Genomic DNA, 14,287 nt, shown 5'->3' with positions numbered 1-14,287 from the left:
CAGACGTTCACTCTGCGAAACAGAAGATCGTATGTGGCAGTGTCTGGGTGAATTTTAGGCAGGGCGAATAGGCGATAGGATCATAGTTAAGGAATTAGAATTTAGGTGGCAATGACATGAACATCAGTTGAAGGGAAACGTGTTGTCTGCTAAATCTATAAGGGGATCATTTATTTTCTAATTTTTTTTTTTTTTTTTTTTTTTTTGGCTGCTGCGCCTGAGGCTCGCGGAAGTTCCCGGGCCAGGGATCAAACCTGCACCACAGCAGTGAGCTGGGCCACAGCAGTGATGATGCTGGAGTCTTACCCCCCTGAGGCACCAGGGAACTCCTTAAAATGAGCATGCATTTTCGAGCAGTTTGCATCCTCATCAACTCTGTTGAGCTCTTTGTCAGCATTGCCCCCTCTTCTCTTGGTTCACTCGGCTCCTGGCCCGGCTGCCGCCTGGGTCAGCTCCCTGGCCTCCGACCTCTCCATGCACAGTGCACCCTTGGCCAGCCCAAGGTGTTCCTCTGCTTGGAGAGGTCTGGATGCTCCCAGCCTGGGTGGGAAGGAACAGCAGGTGTCAAGCCCCCCGGTCCACCTCAGGCACTTTCTTGGGGGGCCTTCAGCATCCTCCGCCCCAGCCGTACCAGTTTCCTCACTGCTTCCTTAACCAGCGTTTCTTCTGCCTGCCTCTAGACTTCCCTCCCACCCTCTCCCTACCTGAAACACCTTCCCCCCTCCTCGCCACCTGTCCAGACTGCACCTCGCAGACCCGGCTCGGACCCCCATCCACCTGGCCCACTTAAGACTCCTGGGGGGCTGTCGTCGTGGGCGACCGGGGGCTTCCATCTGTGTTTCATTGCCCTGTGTTTCCTTCTCATCCTGGAGCCTGACTTTGGGGATGTTTCTGGTTGAGGAGGAATCAGCGGAACGGGGATCATCTTACACACATCCTGGGGCTCTGTTCGCACCAGCACCCCCAAAGTAGGCCATCCAGCCGGCCAGGGCCTGCTGACACGGAGATCAGAATCCCGCTGGAAGCATGCGGCGGGGAGGGGGCCGTTACCAGCTCACCCGTTCCCCAGAGGTGCCTGCGAAGTCCACATGCTTCTCGGCTGAACTCACAGGACCTGTCACTGGGCTTTTTCAAACAACATAAAACTCTTTAAATTGAACGGAATCTTAAATTGTTTAAAAAGTGAATATGACTCAGTTGGACTGCAAGCGAAAGTGGAGGAAAAACAAACAAAAGCAAATCCAGAAATCCAAACAGATCAGTCTGCTTTGGATGGTCTTGATTTGCCCAAGAAAAGGAGCAGATTCCTGAGAAACAAGCAGAAGGTTCTGAAAGTGCTGTCGTGTCTCATCTTGTGAAAGAGGTGCCTCTGGCAGGTTTCCTGCACACAAGGCTGTCTGGGCATCTTCTAGGAGGTGGCCCAACACCCGCCCAGGTCCTGGCTCTTTTAGAAGGAGGAAAAAAAAAAAAATGTCGCCTAGGGTCATTCTGGTGTGCCTGGAGGGGCTGAAGACAGGCATCTTTTTCAAGCATCCTGCTAAAGACCTGGCGACAGGGCTGGCTTTGCAGAGGATGAGAATTCTGAATTCCACTCTGGTCAATGGCCCGTGATTACAGTAACAAGATAAAAATGATGCGAACAAAAGCACCTTCAAAACTCTTCAGGGAACAAAGAGAGTAGCAATTGCGGTGGTACAGGAAGAAATGAAGACGATGAAAATAACTCAGGAGTTTGAAGGAGGAACATTTAACATTTAGAATGCAGTGCATCTGTGAGCGAGGTATCATTTCTCAGCACTTAATCAAATTAACCAAATCGGGAGCGTTAGGCTTTCGAGGTGCACGGTGGGTCTGAAGGGGGCCTCCTTCTTGAGCCCAGACCCTGAACTTCCTCCTGGGGTATCAGATTCTCAGCTCATGTTTGCAAGACCCAGTAAGAGCGTCAAGAGAAAAAGCAGGTATATAAAACACGGAGCTGGAGTTGGAGGACTGCCAGGTCAAAGCGTACACGTGGCACTGTTTTTCCAGCCGTTTTAAAAACTCTGAAAACCTTCCTCTCTCCCCGAGGAAAAGTTGTAACCAATGGCTGGGCGGTTGAAGCCTTTCCCATCTGTGAAATCACTGACCTTCTTTTCCCGTGTTTCTTCAAGCAGGGACTAAGACCGGATGAGATGTTGATTCTGTTCATATTATTTTGGGAGAAGAGTTTCATGTTCTGATTTTGTTCCAATTCAATCGCTTAAGAAAATACGTCGGTTCAGGTTCATTTTAAATGGGTTCACTCAGTGTCCTTCTGGGGAGAAAAAAAGAGAGAAACAAAACAAAGCAAAAATACCTCCTTTAGACTTAGGGTTCAACACAGAATTAATCTTGGGGTTTGGGCCAACACTTGCTGAACGGGCGCTGTGTGTTTGGGTGTTTGTTAAGGGCAGCTTTGGGTCAAGGCCAGGTCATCAGTTTTAATCCTAAGCATCACCCTTCTTATTCACAGTAAATTAGGTGCTTCTTTATCCTAATTATATGCCAGGCTCCTTCTTGCATCAGACTTTGAGGATGTTTTTCAGAACTTAGATTCCCCCCCACCCCCACCCCCGGCCCCTGCCCCAGATTTTGCAAGGGGAATACAGTGGAGAGACTGCCATTTCCAGAATCCTATAGCCTGGGAGCCTCCTCTTATCAAAGACATGGGCGTTTTCACAGTAAACGTATGACTCTTCATTCTCGGAGGCATCAGATGGAGACGGTAGGCGGGCTTATGTCCCGGAGTGCGCTGGATTTAGGAAAGAGCTCTTGGTTTTCAGAGTTTTTTGGAGTTAGGGGCTTGCGTGTAAGCCTGGGCTTACAGAACCCCTCCTCTTGGCCTTAAAAAAAGAAAGGCACCCGTTCCAGGGTCCTTTCAGGGCCTTTCCCACGGGTCCGTTTTAGGTCATTTGCTTAAGGAAGCATTTTCGGGTGGTTCCCCGACAGTTACGGACCAGAGACCATGCTTGGTGCCTCCCAAGCGCCCATCGCTCCGTTCCGGAGGCTCGCTTGCGTGCGTCCTCCTGTAGGTAACAGAAGGGACTGCAGGAGGCCTCCTGCCGGCCGGACGCGGCGCCAAGGACAGCAGATGACCTCTGATGGCCACGTCTCACTCCTCCCCTGCCAGGAAAGTCTCCCACGCTGAAAAAAGCGGCAAGTGACTTCATTTGCCTCTGACCTTTTGAATGAAAATAAACCGTACATGACTCACAGGACTAAGGTACTGAGAAGAGCCTTAAAACGATGGACGTCAGCCACCGGCATGTGGGCGGGGCTCCTGCAGGGGGCGGAGCCTCGGTCCCCCCGCCCCCACGTTCCTTCCAGTCTGGACACAAGGAGCCCCGGCGACCTCGGTGAAGGTCTAGCAGGCGTCAGCTGTTTCAGGAGACCGTGCACATTTTAAACACGCAGAAAGGGCGGGCATCCCGACTGCAGTGGGGATGGAACGTGTATTTTTTTGATTGGGGCCTTTTTATCTTATGAGAAAAGTTACGAGTAGTTTATGGCCTTTGACGGAGTTGTTCTAGGCCCATAGAGGCAATTTCGTGCACATGGGCTGCATGCCGCTATCTCAGAGACGTCAGAAGCCCTCATTCGATTTCACGCCGTGCAAGTAAGTGTTCAACCTGCACGAATGCGCAGGTGACGGTCAGGTGAAGGCCCTGGAGCCGCTGACCCACGGTGCCAGAGTTCAGTTTTGAGGAAAGTGGGGTTTTGTTGTTGTTGTTGTTGTGTTTTGTTTGGGGCATGCCGAAGCTCCCCTGGCCAGGGGTGGAACCTTTGTCACAGGGCCTGAGCCACAGCAGTGACCAAGTCCCATCCCCAACCCCCGGGGCCACCAGAGGGTTCCCCCAGTGTTCACTTTTGCACACGACTCTTCGGGAACCCACCCAATGCTTGAAGCAATATGTCCTTAGCTGTGCAACTTTTGAGGGGGCTTGGGGCCCTATAAGTGTGCATTCCTGAGGTCCTGGCTCCATGGGGGTGGCAGCTTACATGCTCAAAAGACAGAGAGGACTTTGGAGGCCAGCGTGCCCTGTGTTTGAAAGGCTTGGGAGCCGGTGGAGAGTGGCTCTCAGGAGATAACTCTGAGAGGACCTCTGCTGGTGCATATTTGGGAGCGGCCCAGAGGGGCAGGAGGGGCCTTACGAAGCTGGTTGAAGGGGTGGCATCTGCCCTTCTCTGCTCATCCCTGGGCCCAACACTTGTGCCCTGACACCCGTCCCTAAGGGCACACCCATGGGAGGGGCCCAGTCTCTGAAAAGGAGGAAAACTGCTGGCAGGGGGAACTTCAGCCCTGAAGGGCCAGAGGCCATGCCTGCCTCCTGGCAATGTTCTCATCTAAAGACCTATTTTTTTTTTTTTTTTTTAGGGCCGCACCTGCGGCACATGGAAGTTCCCGGGCTAGGAGTCAAATCACCACAGCCATAGCAACGCCAGGTCCTTAATCTACTGACAGAGGCCAGGGATCGAACCCACATCCTCGTGGAGACTAGTCAGGTTCGTAACCTGCGGAGCTACAGCGGAAACTCCCTCTTTTTTATGTCTCTCACATTTGCACCTTTTCGCCTGCAGAGCTCAGAGTGTGGCACGGAGCTCTTTATGGATGAAGTGTCTGCTTAATTTTGCATGATTACAATGAGAGAAGGCAGGAGACTAGAGGGCCAGGGCTAAACGGAAGGTCAGAGGGACAGCAGATCCAGACGCTGCCTGAGGCAGGGTTGTTAAGTCACTATTCTAAAGATAAAGAAGCAGCAGTCTCTCCCCCTTCCTGACCCAAGACCCGTGGGAGCCACAGAGTGCTGGTTACAAGGGAGAGGCGCTGAGTCAGATGCGCCACCTGGGGCAGGTATGGGGACCCCTCACCAGGCTGGGATGGAGGGTCCAGTGACCCATCCTTGCAGGGGCGGTGCTGGGCGGAGTCCTGCGGCATGCATTGGCATCCATCAAGCCAGGGGCTGGTCTGGGGTGTCTCACGGGAGAGGCTCGTCCAGAAAGAGGTGCCAAGCAGCCCAAGAAGGGCAGGTAGGGGCTCTGGGGTGCCTCTCCGTTTCCAGCCTCATCCCTTAGCCATAGGTCAATGGGGTGATGCCTCCCCTTGATCTGCCCGCGTCTGTCCTGGGTTGCAGTTCAAGTTCTGCGGACTTTAATAGGTACAGAAACACTGACGGGCAATTTTCCAACACTGGGGACGTTAGAACATTCTGTTTCCTGGGCCTGTCTGGCTTACACGCAGCATTTCTGTGTCAATATTGCCTTCAACTCACGTGTTCCGTGGACCTTCCTTGAGCTTCTAACGGGCCCAGGGCACTGGCCCAGGCATGGGGTGGAATGTGCGTGGATGCTGGTGGTTTCTGCCCTTGTGGGCGCCCTGTCTGCAGAGGGAGACCCTGCAGGGCAACAGCAGCCACATCGGGGGCCCAGGGTGGCCTTCGCACACTGCTGTTTTGGTGGCTTGAAAGGAGAAGACCCTTCTGCAAATACCTGCAGGAGCCCGGCGGTGTGCCAGGCGCCCTGTGACGACGCGAGGTGGTCCCAGCTCTCAAGGAGCCCAGGGCTGGCTCGGGAAAGACAGGTCCTTTGGGTGTTACCAGCAGTAGAGGCCTTGGGAACACACGCAGGGAGAGTTCGACGCCGTGCGTGGGGTTCCAGGAGGAGGGAGGACCGCCCAGCAGGGGTCTCCGAGACCCAGTGCTCCCTTGGGGGCTGGGGGACAGGGTGGGATGGCAGTGGGGAGGGGCCGGAGCCAGGCGGCGGGGGCCGGCTTCTCCGGGGCTTGTCTGTAGTCTCGAGCTACGTGGCCCCAGTGATGAGACTTACCAAGGATGAAGGTGCCCCATCGAGGATGTTCTGTTTCTGCGTGAAGTTCACATTTTGTGCACAGCCTTCCGCGTTAGGTACAGCTGACACCTCCTAGAGAAAAGTCTGATTTCCCAGAGGTCACCTGGATTGTCCTTTCAGTGTCAGATTCGCTTCCTGCTGAATCAAGACTTCCAGCATGGGAGACCAAGAGGTGACAGGGACAGGGTCCTTTACAGGGGCAGCAGGAGCCCTCGCGATGGACTAGAAAGGCGAATTGCCTTTCGCCAGAGGCCAACGGGGGACCAGTCCTGTGGGTGACCGCTTTCCCCGGGCCGTCACCCAGGAAGACTGCACCTGCCGGCCCTGGTTCTGGCTGGCTGGGTAACTCGGTCTGGCGGGTCCGTGCTGTATCTCTGGGCTCCGTTTTGGGGGTTCAGAAGCGGGGGCGGGGGAAGGGCAGAGGGACGCGAGCTACCCCTACCTGTTTGGAGCCAGCTGCTCTGCTTCGGCTGAGAGGACTCAGGTGACAGCAATTGCTGAGGGTTGCTTTCTGCAGGTTTCCTGTTTTTCCCCCAGAATGTGGCAGAACCTTCAGCTCTGAAGCTGTGGATGCCAGCAGCGCTGGAAGCCCTGGTTGGGCTGCTGTGACTCCAGGCCTCTGTTTCCCAGGCGGAGAAAGCTGCCTGTCTATACACTGCTTTCTGGGCTCAGCTGGATACGTTTTCTTTTCTTTCTCTCTTTCTTTTTTTTTCTTTAAAGAGCAACCAGTTAGTGATTAGTTGTTCAATTCAACTGTTTTTTTTTTTTTTTTTTTTTTTTTTGCTGTCTCTTAAAAAATTTTTTTTAAAATGTGGTAGAATTTTTATTTTTTTCTGGGCAAATTCTCAGGATTTAATTGCACTTAAAAATCGCGGAGCCTGTCAGAGCAAATTGCAGATAGAATAGTTTTACCCAATAAAACTAGTCCTGTGATTGTCACCATTGTCAGGCATCTCAGATAAAGTTGTGGGAAGGACAATTTAAGTCTTCACGGTGAACCACACTTCAAATCAGTATTCAGCACAGGGCTCATCATGCTGAAAGACAGACACGCAGGGCAGCGCGATGTTGGAGAAATCAGACATTGATTTGAAAATGATTCCAAATTCTGCCCACCTAAAGAAAAGGAGGAATGTCTATCCCAACGGTTTTCAGTTAAAGCAGTGCAATTTAATCTGTAAAAAGTTTTTGAAAAGAGAAAGCTGTTTTACAGCACATTAAAAAAAAGAGTAAAGCATAAGCGAGATGACGAGCTTCCTGCGAAGTCGCACCTGCTCTTTGGCTCAGGCAAGTCCCTGCTCATTCCCGGGAGTAAACGGGACTGCTGGGTGGCCTGAGTAGCTCTAGGCTTTTCTTTGGCTCTGAGAAAAGGAACCACCCTTGGGGTATGAGGAGCTCAAGTATTTTTTTTTTTTTTAACCCCCTAAGAAACACCGTCATCTTTCCTTCCTCCATTTTTTTTTTTTTTTTTTTTTTGTCTTTTTGCCATTTTCTTGGGCCACTCCCTCAGCATATGGAGGTTCCCAGGCTAGGGGTCGAATCGGAGCTGTAGCCACCAGCCTACGCCAGAGCCACAGCAACGCAGGATCCGAGCCGCGTCTGCAACCTACACCACAGCTCACGGCAACGCCGGATCGTTAACCCACTGAGCAAGGGCAGGGACCGAACCCGCAACCTCATGGTTCCTAGTCGGATTCGTTAACCACTGCGCCACGACGGGAACTCCTCCTCCATTTTTGATAAGGGAACTTCCAGGGCAGAATCGATGTAGCTTCCTGAAAAGCAGAACTTTCTAGAATATGCAGCGTATCTGTAGGACCCAACTTGGATTTTTGGGGACAGGAGGGGACCCTGAACTTTTTATTTTTCCTCCCAGAGTCCAGTGCTTGTGTCCACCAATGGCAAAATACAACCAAACCATGCCCAACTCCACCAGGGGTGGAAAGCCGTTCCTCTTTTGTCTGAAGTCATTTTGAACTTAACTGTATTATGTCTGTCGATTGCTAACGCTTACTGTATATTTGTCTTTTATGTAGTTCCCTAAAGATCAGGACGGATGGGGAAAAGCGCCCTTCTTAGGTGAAAGCATCAGCTCGTTTCTACGTGTCAGCACTGGGAGAAGGTGAGTTAAATCGCAGACGCAGAGCTGCTGGAATGTTCCAGGAGGCGGATGTCCAGGTGTCTGCCCCGCAGGAGCTGCGAGCCCGAAGCCCACGGCGCCTGGCCTGGCCCCGGCCCCCGCTCGGAGCTGTGTTGTGCAGGTTGCCTGGTTACTCTACCCTGCGGTTTGTTCCTCTGCAGATGTGGGGTCAGCGTCTTCACCAGGGAGCTGGTGCGAGGATCAGCCCGTGAGATGACAGACTCGGCGCCCTGCCAGATGCTGTAAAGCGTGGAACTGTGTCATCGATGGTTAAGGAGAAAACAGGGTTTTGCAAAGGCACAACTAGAAGGATGAAGGTGGCTGAATATTTGTCTTCTGAGTGATACGGACTTTCCTTGAAGAATGGCGCATTTACGAGTGTCAGCCTGCCACCCGTTACTGCGATTAGGTACAGTCTTCATATCTGAGCCCTAAAGAGATGTAAACATTGGTTGCCCATGGAAGCCATTTGGTTATTTGTGTGTGTGTGTGTGCGCTTGTGTACACATGAAACATGTCCTGCCACTTGATGCATTTTGTCGGCTGTCACATAGGAACAGCAGGGCTGGTATCAGCTGCATATCTGCTTGGACACGACCAGGGGCAGCCGGGAAATGATGGCATAGACACCACCTCTGAGAGCCGGAGCCCTCGTGTGTGTGTCTGTGCCCCTCTGTCAGCTGCCGAAGGGCGGGCTGCTGTGGAGGACGGGCTGGGGGGACGGGCAGCTCAGAGGCGGTCCCCTTCTGGTGCCCCGGGGAGGTGGGAGGAGGGCTTCCTTCCTTTTCCTCCTGGTGGAAAGGGGCAGCCAGGGCCCCGGAGCCAGGTCCCCAGGTGCCCCTGGCAACTGGATCTGGGGCCTGCTCGTCCTTGGCGGAGGGAGGCTGTGTCGGTAACAGGTAGGAACACGGGCCTTGGACGGGTCTGGCTCTGCCGGGGCCTGGAGAGCCTTGGAAACTTCCAGAGCCTCACGTTCCTTCTGTTGTGTAGAGACGAGCTAGCGTCACCCGGCTTAGTTGCGGTAACCTCCATCCCCCTTGAGAAGCAGAGCAGATGATAGATGCCGCTTGGTGTAATAACAGCACATCCTAGCTGAAAAAGAGGCAATTGCTTTCTGAAATAGTTTACTTTTATAAGTGCTGGAGGCGGAGAAAACAATTGGATGGCTGACATGAGTGGTAACATCTTTTGTTCAGCCCTGCCTTCTAGAGATCTGTTCTGCTGAGTGTGCTATTTTTCACAGCGAGCAGTTTCTACCTTGCAGTTATCTTTGCGTTGGAAGAGAAAGCCAACTTACCCCATGGATCGCTTCCCTGCAAAAGGCCCTTCCAACTTCTCATTGTAAGGGCCGGAAGAATTAACAAGTCCACATGCTTTCTAGGCAGTTCGTTCTGGATGATGGGGCTGGATAATATCGTAGCTGTGGACAGACACTGTCTATGGGCAGCAGAATAGCCCCAATATTACAATGTCTTACATACCTAATACTTTAGCAAATGCACACAACGTACCACTAATTTGCTGTATAAACTTAGCTTCAAGTCTGCCCACTAAAAACCTTTCTGATGACATATTTGGGATAACGTACCTATGACCAAAAAAAAAAAAAAAAAAAAAAAAAAAGCCATTGAAGATTGGGTCCATAAATGTAAACCAATTTGTGGAAAACTTTGCTAATATTCCGTTGTTTGATTTTACCCGGGTAATAGTTCATGCAGCTTGTGTGTGCAGACAGAGTCTCAACGCGCGTCTCGTGTAGGAAAAGCCCACATTTTAAAAAAGGATTCTTTATTTTATTTTTCCGAGTAAAAAGGTGATTCCCAGGGTTGTGCCAATTTCTGCTGTACAGGACAGTGACCCAGTCATGTATGGAGACACATTCTGGTTCTTCTCTTCTCATCCATCGTGGTGAAAAGACTCCACTTTTGATGGAAGCTCTGAAGAAGGATGATGCAATACTTTTATAAGATGTATGAAGATTGTTCTCCCCCCACCCCAAAGGGAACCTCATGTTAAACTCTATACTTGTCTTCAGTTACCTTGTCTGGAGGCTAAGGGGATTTAATAAGAGCCGGCTTTAATGGCTTTGCCTGGTACTGCTCCGAGGGCTTTGCCTGTGTGGACGGACTCATCCATTTCCGGGGTCCATCTGGCGCGGGGGGGGGGGTGTCTTACTCTCTCCGTCTTACGGCCAAGGCACTGCGGCTCCACGGTCGAGCGAGGACCCGCACCAGACGCCAGACATCAAGAGCCTGCGTGCGTCGCTGTGTTAAAGAGGAATCTGGGGATTCTTTGTTTTCGTGGCAGCTTCTTCCATTACCAACTCTATCATAATAACCACGAATGGGTGTAAATTAGGACTCCTGGGCAGATTTCACAATGGCAAGTGTTTTGAACTTCTGCTTGAAATCCATTTCTCTTGGCAGGCAGCCTGCTCGGGCCGTGGCATTGAGAAATGTTCACCCAGTGTGGACAGAATCAGTGCACGATCATCAGAGGATGTTTCCAAACTGAATCTGCCCCATGCAAGTGTCAGGAGAACTAGGATTGTACTATCAAAGCGGACTCCACAGCCTCGAGACCGGTTAGCTGATACTGAATAGGGGAGAGTTAAAAATACAGTTGGAACTAAAAAATCCTTCTGTGTTTATCAGCTCTCTCACCTGCCAGGTGCTGGGAGGGTCTTCGTTCGGGAGCTCACGGGCTGGCCTGGCAGGAGAGAGAAAGGCCCAGGATGGTAAACATTTCTGGGTGAGCAGGAAGAGCCTCGTCGAATGCCGGCGATGTAGTACAGGTATAGGAAGTGAACGTTTTCAAAAAACAATCCTCCGTGTCTGAAGACTACTAGTAGTTTCAAAAGTAACAAGCTAAACACCCATTTGGGGAATACTAGTAAAAGATAGTCCATTGGAACTAATGAACTATTGATCGGTGATGGCGTGGTATTGAGAACTGTGAACTATTGATTGGTGATGGCATGGTATTGAGACTGGATTGGCTTTCTGGGGCTTCCTGATAAAATCCAGACCCAGACACACCAACAGATGTTTGGGAAGGAGCCGGGTACTGCATTTCTGACATTCGTGTATGTCAGCACATTTGATTTAATGCCTAAGTGAAGTCACTGATGATCAAATATCCTTGAAGGAACTCCCCCCTTCCCCAAACCTCCCAGTCAACAGTTCTGCTACATTGGCGAATCCCCTAAACCTGGGCCAGTGGGTGCATAAGGCACTTTTAGGCTCTGGGTTGGCCTCATTAGGGAATCAGACATGTTTGTGCTCATTTGGAAGCAGAAGAAATACAGTTTTAGAGGAAGAAGAGAAACTCAGCTCTAATCCTGCCCACTGGAGTCCATGGCATAACTTCCAGATGGTGATATTCAGATTCTTTTGATATTCCTCCAGCTAGGAATATGAAATACATATGAGAAAAAAAAAAAAAAAACTTAGGCCCCAGGGAAAAAAAAAGATAAGCACATCCCTAGCTGCTCACAATCCCTTGTCTGTGATTAATGAAGTGATCACCTTCGGGTGTGCGTGTCATGAAGTCAGCTGCGGGTGGTCACCGGAGTCTAAGCGTCACCCGGTCCTGGTCCCTCGGGGTGCGTGACTTTGCCTGCCTGCACGCTTTCCATTCCCAGTGCTTGGAACAGCGTGCAGATGCCCAGAGATACTGATGACCAAGTGACTAAAGGGTTGACAGGGATAAGTCTAGAAGGGGAGGCATTCCTAAGAAGTGCTTTTTAGGCAATGATTTAAAGTGCAGGGGTAGACCACTGAGAAGTCATGGCAGCACTTGATAACGCAATCTTCTCGAACCTTCCCCCAGGTTCTTCAGCAACCGAGGAGGAATGAGGAGGACTCAGACGGATTTCGAAGAATGGCATGACTAATGTACAAACAAGAGTGAAAGGGAGTGTTGGAAAAACTCAGGGACACTGAAGACTGAAGTGGGTTGAAAACAAATCAGAACGTGAGTTCTCCCACTTGAGTGCGAGCAGAATTTGTTTTTCAGAAGTAATTTTTAAGGATTCACTTGGAGAAGGAAGAGGGATTTTCCTTTACGCTTTTGGATCGGATGGCTCTGTGTTGCGAACGGTTTTCTCGCGGCCTTCAAGAATTTGTTTGGTACCCACTTGTTCAAAACCCAAGGGCAAACAGCCAAGTCCCCTTAAAGCTGTCCGCCCGGGACTACGGGAGTCAGTTTGAAACGTCTTCGTTTTAAGAAGGTGGCAGAATTACATAATTATTCACAGCTCATAAGAAATTAAAATACCTCTTCCAAATATGAAGTCGCGAGATAACACAAACCACAAGTCCTAGACTCTCGGAGGGCGTGTGCCTCGTTTGTGCTCCCACACACAAACCCACAGCCGACCGTCTGCGCTGAGAGCACGTGGCCCCACTGAGAGCACGTGGCCACGCTGACCTCGCTTCCCTCGTGTTCCTCCGCACACAGCAGGGCTCTTGCCCAGGGCCTCCCTTGGCGACGCCGAGGGACCGAAGATGCCAAATGCTGGAGAGGCGGGAGGTCACCACAAGGCACCTGGGACCACAGACGCACTCTCTTCCACTCATGGCCAGGGTGCACGAGGTGAGGAACCACCGAGAAAGTCCTAACACCAGGGCGCAGGGCGATGGGTGGGGTGGAGGGGCGCTGGAGGAACCGTCACATGGGCCCCAGCATAACTTTAAAAATCCCAGCACCTCATTTAACCAGATTCATTCTGCAAGCTGATTATTGCCTTTGGTGGATACCGTGTCACGCAGTCTCATTTTAAGGATCTGCCTTGCATCTGTCCAGGACGGGGAACCCCAGGGTTCCAAGGCAAAGCAGCTGGGTTCTTGCCTGCAAGGGGCTTATCTCACTAGCTGGGCGGTCAGATGCATGAACCACCAGGAGCTGGGCTGGTACAGTGCCCGGTGGTCAGGAAAGAACGTGCAGGGAGGGCAGGGGCCGGAAGCACCAGGGGTTTGAGCCCTGCAGTGTGCAGCGTGTGTGAGCCGAGACTAGAGGACCTGGGAGAACTTCCTGTTTGGTAAAAGGCACGGAGGGTGTAGGGCTGCAGAGGGGGGGGGACCTGGTGACTTTGGCGGGCTTTGTGTGCTGTCTTGAGGGGTTGGGACTGCCCAGGGGGTCCTGGTGACCATTGCCAAAGCAAGGTATGGGTGACAGAAGCCTTGCTGTGTTGGGCAGAGGAGTGAGGGGTAGATTTTTGAGGATGGTGGCTGTGACTTCTGCCTCCTGGAGTCACCCGTAGTGCCCACAGTGAGTCCCCAACGAATTGGAAGTACCTTCTTCTATGTCCATAGACTTTCATGAGCAGTGCTCTGAAAACCAACCTTATCTTAACTCAGTTTTAGTGGCACATAATCTTAACTTGGGAAGTAGGCTTATGAACTCGACCAAAAAGGAGCAAGGGACCAACCCCAGAGCTATCCAACCTGCTTTTCTTTCTATAGGGGAAGGGGCTTCATAGCATCATCCCCTGCCACTGCCCCTCTCCCCGAAAGCATCTTAGCTTTGAGTTGCATGTTAACTGCCTAGGACACAAAATTCGAGCAACAGTTCCCACCGCACTCCACCAAATACCTACCGTCCACCAGAAGCCCACAGTGTGTGGCTGCAGCCCTTCGGGAGCTCATGGTCTAGATTGTTTGCTCAATGTGGCGGAAACTGGACAAGATTGGAGTTCTGAAGAGATGATACTCACAGACGAGGAATGTCCGTACCATCCTGTTTGTGTTTGGAAATTTTTTAAGAGACCAGAGAACTAAGGGGACAGGCCACAATACAACAGTTATTCTAAGCACAGGGGACCAGCCTCGGCACTCCCACCTGCGGAAAATTAACTAGCCACTGCCAGTAACTCCGACAGTGAAGGGGTTAAAATAACAAATAAATGACTTTATTTAGACTTGAGCATTTCTGGCATTTTTTCTAGATTTTTTTTTCCCCCACAGTATTTGATGTGACAGCTTTTGTTTGCTCACACTTGTCTCTCTTTTAAATTTCTCATATCAGCGGTAAAAGCTATTTCTTTTTCCTGTAACATCTTGAGCTTGGTATCCAATGAAGGGAGAAATTGCTCTTGCATTACTTGAAATTATGTTATACCTAATTTTGGGGGGGGGGGGAGAAGGATTAGAGTAATTTAGATCTCCAGGCACTGAAGGTTTTGCAGACGGGTCATTTGCAGCATTATTGCTGATTAGTCATCCATAAAAGTGTTTTTGCTGCGGGGGAGGTGCCGCCATTTCTTGTATTCTTTAGAAACGCGCA

The 14,287-nt window shown here is 51.2% G+C and overlaps 1 long non-coding RNA gene across 7 annotated transcripts in view; it reads left to right on the top strand.

Annotated features, from left to right (window-relative positions):
* The window catches only part of LOC110258332 (uncharacterized), a 156,812-nt gene that overhangs the window by 41,546 nt on the left and 100,979 nt on the right, over positions 1-14,287 (top strand). For 4 of the 7 annotated variants that reach the window (XR_014811410.1, XR_014811412.1, XR_014811411.1 and 1 more), the window contains exons 2-4: positions 7,899-7,984; positions 8,164-8,411; positions 11,834-12,598. This is a non-coding gene — a long non-coding RNA (uncharacterized LOC110258332). Of the gene's footprint in view, positions 1-7,898; positions 7,985-8,163; positions 8,412-11,833; positions 13,928-14,287 lie in introns of those variants that run through there. The other 3 variants (XR_014811414.1, XR_014811415.1, XR_014811409.1) reach the window with 1 other exon arrangement.

Source organism: Sus scrofa, chromosome 7 (genome assembly GCF_054392235.1).
Source record: "Sus scrofa isolate SSC_HxYL_T2T_F1_AM1 chromosome 7, Sscrofa_HxYL_maternal_Yorkshire_Landrace_v2.0, whole genome shotgun sequence".
NCBI lineage: Eukaryota > Metazoa > Chordata > Mammalia > Artiodactyla > Suidae > Sus > Sus scrofa.
The sequence above is the reverse complement of the archived record's forward strand: the minus strand, read 5'-3'. Positions and strand labels throughout refer to the sequence as shown.